Source organism: Benincasa hispida, chromosome 8, assembly GCF_009727055.1.
Source record: "Benincasa hispida cultivar B227 chromosome 8, ASM972705v1, whole genome shotgun sequence".
In the NCBI taxonomy this organism is placed as follows: Eukaryota; Viridiplantae; Streptophyta; class Magnoliopsida; order Cucurbitales; family Cucurbitaceae; genus Benincasa; species Benincasa hispida.
In genome coordinates this window covers 9,687,109-9,695,151 of record NC_052356.1, presented here as the reverse complement: position 1 = coordinate 9,695,151, position 8,043 = coordinate 9,687,109, and positions in this window count along the sequence as shown.

Genomic DNA, 8,043 nt, shown 5'->3' with positions numbered 1-8,043 from the left:
TGTTGGTTCAAAATATCATTTTGGTCATTATACTTTAAGATTTGTTCCATTTATGTCTCTGTACTTTCAAATGTCCAATTTTAGGTCTGTACTTTTAATAAGTCTTAAAGTTAGTCCGGCTCAATAATAATAATAATTTTCATGCAAATAAATATAATACATGAATACTTTACCAAATCGGATATTTGAAAGTATAGAGACTAGAATTGAACAAATTTCAAAATATAGAGACAAAAATAATATTTTGATCTTAATGGTTTATACTATTTTACTAGGTTGAAAATATTTGTATTGATTGTGTAGTGGAATGGTAACTCATATGGATATTTTAAATTAGTGATAAACTAAATGATTATAGAGAAGAATAATGTAGAAAAATATTATAAGCATGATCCATTTTGTGGACTTTGTTTGAATGATCAAGAATGAATAAAGAAAGTGAAGTGTGATTTTATGCCTTGGCATTGGGTGTCTAATGCTTCAATTTGCCGCTTCCGAGGAAGTGATGGTGCACGCATGCTAAGTTCACATGAGAGACTTGTTTGCATAATGCCAAATATAATTACATTAAAAATGGGGCACGAGAGGTGTTAATTAACCCAATTGTATTTCTTCTAAATAACCTATGTGGACCAACATATGAGAAGAATCTAACCATGAGTCCATGGCACCTTCAAATCAATATGGCGAGTCTGTTGAGTTTTATGTCCTAAAATTTGCAGTTTGTAAAATATAAACATATTTTATAGTCAATAAACCTATTATTGATTCTATAAATTGCATACGTAAAACTCTAAATCCAATAAACTAAAATTCATGGCTATTATATGAATACTTGAACTTTATGTGGAGACATAGAGATGGATCAAGTTCGAGTAAAAAGTCAAAACGGTCTATAGTACATGATTAAGGTTGGGTACCTTATTCTAATAACACTATTGGATGCGGCCTACTCTGTAGTTGTTACAAGTTGTTGTAAAAATACTACAAATGAAGTGATCCAGATTCATTCATACTAACATGATGAGTGGGGGTGTCCTATGCAATGAGTTTGCATAAGACCAAACCAAGAAATAAATCATTCTTACTTTATAATATTGTTTACTGTATAAGACTGACTATTTTACTTAGATGACCTAAGTAACTCGATCTTAATCATGAGCTAACTACGAACTCTTGTTTATATAGGATTATTCTTAGATTTGCATAAGTGATTGTTGGCTCAACAGTGTTGGCTCAATAAGCCTTCCATTTTAGGGGTAAGACCGAGTAGATAGCTAAGGACATAGGGTGCAAGACGGAATTCGCGCCTACCCGATTTAAGGATAGAAGAAAGGTTGTTCTTTTAAGTACTGAATTCAGGTCTTGAACATGGGTCCCACCCTCTCACTGAGTTGAGAGAGATCTGGTTTAGTGACTGGACCACAAACCAATTGTTCATTAGAGGATCAGTAGGAACTTAAGGAACAAAACGTAATCTCGGGGGTAAAACAGACATTTGACCCAGCCGTTATTATGAACAACCTGTGAAGAGTTGACTTACTAGATATGGTTAAATCATGTGGACATAATATATCTACAGTGAGGGAGTGCAACTATGGGCTTTGGTGGAGTGACTCATTAGTTAATGAATGAGTATTAATTCGGTGTAAAGAGTTTAGTCAATTAATCTTGGATCGTTGCAGCCCATAATCTGTAGGTCCACGAGGTCCCCCTACTAACTTGTAAATGGATTAATCTTCGAGTAGCATGATAAGTTAATTTGAAACGTTTAAATTAGAATTAAGGGAATTAGTAATTATATGTGTTATAATTATGTGTTTAATTTTGGAATTAAACAGAATTGGAGAATTAATTAATATTTAAAATATAATTGAAATATTAAAGTCATGAAGGTGGAATTTGTGTAAATTTAATTTAATATTTGATATTAAATTAATTAGAATTAATTAAATTGTTTAATTAATCATTTATTATTAATTTTATAGAAAATTAATTTATGAAATTAATTTTGTAAAATTAATAAAGTTTTCAATTTTCAAATTAAAATTGATTTTTCAATTTGATATTGGAAAAGTTTGAAAAACACAATATGAGAAAAATGGGATTTCTCCACTCATCTTCATCAAGCAGCTCACTCATTTGTCCACTTGAATCTTAATTCACTCTTCAAACATAAGTTGCACCTCATGCAGCCTTCTTCTTTGCATTAATGTGTTGCAATAAATAGAGAAGATGGAAGTGGAAATCAGGCATGCAATAGCTGATGAACTTGCTGAAGTTTTGTTGAAAACTTGTGAGGTTAAAGAAGGGTTCTTCAATTTGCATTAATGAGCTCCTTCTCCAAATTCTCTTAATACAAACTTATTTTGAATCCCACAACTTAATCTAAGGCTCCAAGAGAATAGTAGGAAATATCTTGAGGTGGTTCATAAGAAGATTTGGAGAAGACTTGCAGCTGAATTCGAGAATAAAGAAGTTCTACAAAGGTATAACTTGAAACTCTCTTATTATTGTATGAACATGCTTTATTTATAACCAAAATTAATGAATTAGAATGCTTATTGATCCTTGTTGCTTCCGCTGCATGCTGATATACTCCTTCAGAGTCATATGGTTAAAGTTGATCTATCCATGAGGTGGCAAATAGTCATATGAATGAGCTGACTTGTTCCAGGTAAGCGTGACAAGTCAAACCTAATCTCTCCTTAGTTAAATGGTAGGTCACATAATGGAGTTGACATATCCCATCAAATAAGGAGACTAGTCACATGATCGAGAGCTAACTAGACCAGTAGAAGAGGTTGGTCCGAGATGGCGGGTAATTCTATATGATATGAGATGACTTATCCTATTTGGTATAACTCATAAGAAAGATACTTTCACTACACCACACGCTCTAATGTGCCTAAGTCAATGCTTAGGTCGAAGTGATATTGAGCTAAGCTAAGGTAGTATTTCCTACCTCATTAGTGGGATTAATTAGTCCTTTTTATCTATACATTTTCCTTCCTAACATGTGTGTTAGAGTCGTATATGATGGTTCAACAAGTATTTAGAAGAGGTAGGGACTATCTTGACTTGGTTAGTATCCACCACAATAAGTTATGTCCTATTTTATTTGTCTGTCTTACACCTTAGCTTAACCCTCTAGCTTAATTATTGGAGAACCCCTTCTTGTTTTAGCTCGTGGGCTTGTACTAAATTTGTAGGAGCTTAAGCTCATGGGCTTGTGGGGTTAACGACAAATCGAATGGCCCCGTTGACAAGCTGAATGATTAGTGGTCAAGTCGACGATTAAGGTGGAGGTGTTAAAGTTATTTTAAGGACATGTTCAATAAGAGTGTCTCCTCTCAACAAGTTTTCAAGACGAACCAAGTGTTAGAAGTGCAAACAAAGTCCCACATTGGTTAGGGAAGAAAGTGATCATGGGTATATAAATGTGAACAATTATCTTCAATGGTATGAGACCTTTTGAGCGGTTCCAAAAGTAAAGCCATGAGGGTGTACGCCCAAAGTCAACAATATCATAGCATTGTAGAGACCTAGTTGTGTGTGAATGACGTGTTCTATATATCTACGTACCCTTGTTGTTTCTCCTATATCAATAAGAGCAAGTAATCCGGGATGAACTAGAGGTACCTCAAGATTTAGAGGAAGCTCCCATAGTTGGGAGTGAATGGATTTTTTTTTCGGAGATGCTCAAAATGATACTTTGTTCGAGGCGAGGATTGTTAGAAGTACAAACAATGTTCCACACTAGTTAGGGAAAGAAGTGATCATAGGTATATAAATGCACGCAATTATCTCCAATGGTATAAAGCATTTTAGGTAGTTCCAAAAGCAAAACTATGAGGGTATATGTCCAAAGTGGAAAATATCATATCATTGTGGAGATAGGTAGAGATTTTATTGTCCTTTTAATAAATTGTCGATGTGAGCCTCAATTTTCTTTCTTCTTTTTTTTTTTTTTTTTTTTTTTTTTAAGAGGTCATCTCTTCTCAACATGCTATTTAGATGAGCTTCTTTCAACCGGCGGATGAGATGGACTCGACACCTCGCTAAAAAGTTATTCATTTTCAATAAATTGTCTAGATAATCTCCAATGTTGCTGAGAGGTCATCTCTTTAAGTAGGTTGTCAAGGTGAGCCTCAACGATCATCTTCAGTTTCATCATCAACCTTTAAGGGTTTGAGATATCTCGAGAGTCTATATTTGTTGAAGTACATCATAAGTGATTATGTCGTCCACAAATATATAATGCCAAATGTTAATGCAACAATAGATTGATGTGTAGGTAAAATTAAAATAAGAAAATATTTTAGGAGAGAAAAATTCTAGGAAATTGATTTTTTTCGAAATATCAATGTCTTGATAAATCTAACAACCAAGATCAATTAAGCATACGAACCATAAGTCATGACGAACCATCTTTTCCAAGCCCAACAAAATCTCATGCAAAGTTATAAAACCAACATTCTCATCTAAATCTTAACAACATGGATGGCATTATTGAATTGTCTTTGACGACTTTGAAAGAGCTCTAATCATTTCCATGAGACTACCCTAGTCATGCATTTAGGTTCTAATCCAATTTATCTTTTTCAAGCATTAAAATCCTATTTCATAATTAGTTGATTTTTTTTTTTGTTGGCTTTGTGAAAATTAAGCTTATAAACGGCACTACTTCTACTTTGAGTTTTTTTTATTATGTAATCTATTTTTAATAAATGTTTTAAGATACTAAGTCAAGTTTTAAAAGCTAAAAATGAGTAGTTTAAAAAAAAATTGTTTTTGTTGGTAGAATTTTCCTAAAGAATTCACATGTTTGTTTATGGAGGATGAAAGTCATCTTAATGATTTGGCGAAAAAACAAACACAAATTAAATTTCAAAAACCAAAAATCAAGTAGTTAGAATCGAGTGAGACCTTAAAGCAAATAAATCATAAAATTGTTGGCCAAAAGATTAAAAGCATTAACCAAATAAAAGCATGAATGGTTGTATGTATTGTAAATCAATCAAGACATTCAGTTATGTTAGACATTTGGTATTCGCAATATTTAATACCAAATATTCTTTTGTTTTTGTGGTTATTTTTCCTTGAGATGTTTTCTATCTTGTCCTTCGGATTTTTCTTCAAGATTGAAAGATGTCTTTGTAATTGTTATTCCAGACTGAATATATTTTCCATATCTAGAAAATACTGGGTGTTTATTCTCATAAATTTGTTTCCTTTTTTGGGCTCTATAGATTATGGTTTGGGTTGGGTTCTCCCTTTTTTCCGTGTATAATTAAGTGGATATTGTACTCTTTTTAGAGTTGCCACTTTTGAAGAGTTGTTGTGCTACTTGTCTTGTGGTTTTGTCGTAACCCATAAGTATGTCAATTCTTATGATTGTGAAGTGTTGTTGTTGTCGATCTCGAGGTGATCTCTTTATCATATTGAAATATCTTACTGCATCTTGAGATGGATTTTCATACTTGGGGGAGCCTAAGGGGGCGGTTGGCCCTCCAAGTTGGGTTGAGTTGGATGGGTAAAAGAGAAAATTAACCTAATGTCACATGTTGATTGTTGATGCTCATTTTCGTAGTGATCTCCACTCTCACGAGCCTTAAATCTCTTTCTTTAGCTCTCAAAAAGTCTATCAAGCTTCCAATAATGTGTATAAATTGTGAAATTATTCTCTCCAAAAAGGTATTTAGAAAATCGACCAAAAAATAGGTATAAAAAGAAAAAATTGGACAATAAACATCAAGACATTGAGGGTAGCATCGAGGCGTATTCCTAAAACATGTGTTTCATCCAATTTGAAAAGGCAACTTATAGCATCTTGATATGGATCAAGACCATTGAGTTTTCATTGATAAACTTTAATTGTGACAATTAAAGTAATTTTCGGGTTTCAATTGTTTAATTTAACCGTCTACTTTAATTTTTAGGGATTACAAAATTTTATAATTATGGGATGTCTTTTTTGTATCTAGTTCTGGATTGTTTTTTCTTAATGAAGATACATTAAAGATGGAGGTTTCTATTAATGAAAATGTATTAAAGACGATGGTTGAAAAAATGGAAATTGAGAAGATGGCTTAATGCTTTATTTTTTGTTTTTTGTTTCTTTACATTAAATAGGTTACAATCTCTACAAAACTATATAAAGTGTTCTATCTTCGTGATCAGAATTTATATGAAGGAAATTTGAGCTCTCATACTTGAGAATTTTTCTTTATAAATTTATAATTCTTATAATAGAACGCATTCGAGCTATTTAATCTAACCTTGATCAAGTTTGATTTGGAGTAACTCAAGTTAGAGCAAAATTTTCGAATCTTGCTTGTAGATCTTTGATCGAAGAGGTAATCTAATTCTAGCATTTTTCTCTAAGCTAATTTAAATTCGTATAAGGATGTGTTAGTCTCTTAGATTCAAAAATTCTTGCTTCAACAAAAGTTTGGATCTTTGGGCCGAGGATTGAGATTACCTTATCATATCTCAATGTTACATACAAAACCAAGGTGTTCATGTGTTTAGACTGTTGATGGGCATCGAGTCAGGATCTTTGTAATTTAGTTATTTTGATTGATTTTTGAGAGGTTCTAATGCACCTATTTAAGTCTCAAACTAGCAAAAATTAAGCTCTAAGAATAATTCTTTAACCACCACCTTGGTAATTTATAGAAAGAAGAATTTCAAAAATAGAAAAATAAGATAAACTAATTACATAAAATAGCAAAATTTTAATATTATTTGATAGAGGATGATAGAGGCAGATAGAAGTTTATCAGTGATAAAAACTGATAGAAGTCTGTTACTAATATACGTTGATAGAAGTATATTATCAATGTCTATTAGAATTTTTTTATTATTTCTATAAATAGTTTGACATTTCTTCTATCGACGAAAATTTCAACTCATGAAAACTTCTGTATTACTCATTTGTTGACGAATAAAATATGAGAGAATTACTTTAAACTTTTGCCTCTTGCATGTCTCTTTCATAAACTTTGCTTTAAACCTGTATATTAGAAACACTCAAGTGTTTGGTTGGTAATTAAACTTGTAAAGTGTTTCAACTTGGGGGAAAAGAACAACTTCTCTATCTCTTAGTCTTTGACCATGAGGTATTCTTTTTAACTCTCATCTTAGGTTGATTCCAATTTAGTATTAGGTTTTTTACTTTTTAAGCCAAAGGTTTATGGGAACTTTTTCAAAATTGCTATCTTTTTCACAATTGCTATCTTAATTCTATTATATTAGGTATTCTTATCGTTTAATATCAGAACTATTTTGATATCTTATCGTGAACGATTTGTCTCATACTAAATTTTAGGGTTTTTTTTTTTTTTTTTTTTGAAGAATTGAAACTTGGGGAAATAACCTAAAGAAAATTCTCCAACACTTTATAGAAGTAGTAATTTTAGCCACTGGAGAGGAATGGGAGGAGAATTAAATTTGATATTTATTTATTTAATTATAAATTTGATCTTGAACAATGATTTATAATTTGTTCTCTTATGTGTAATTTCATGTGTTGGAAAAATTAAACCTCCCACCCTTCGATGAAATAATAAAATAATTGAGAAATTAAAAGAAAACAACAAAATTAGAAAACACAAGGATTTATATACAAATTTCAAAATCGAAAAAATACACGAGGCCCCTGAATTTTTATACCACACACTCTTTTCTCCACCTTAGATCAAAAAATACAAAAAGAGAAATTTAACTAGAATCACCAAAACAACATACCTCTAAATATCTTAATAGTGGAATGATGTTTTCCACTTTAAACATAAATCCTCATCACTTTACTTTTGATTTTGCCTAAGAATGTCTCCTATTATTGTAAATAGTTGTTCAGTCTTATAAACCAACAATCTTCTCATTTCATAGTGTGCTCGGAGTTCATCATTTCACTTCTTCCAACATTTTCAATATGGGTTTCTTTTTCCTAGTATTTTGCCAAAATCCAATCTTAGTAAAATATATATAACTTGCAACAACTAAGAAAAGAAAAAAGACAAAAAAAAATGAAATGTA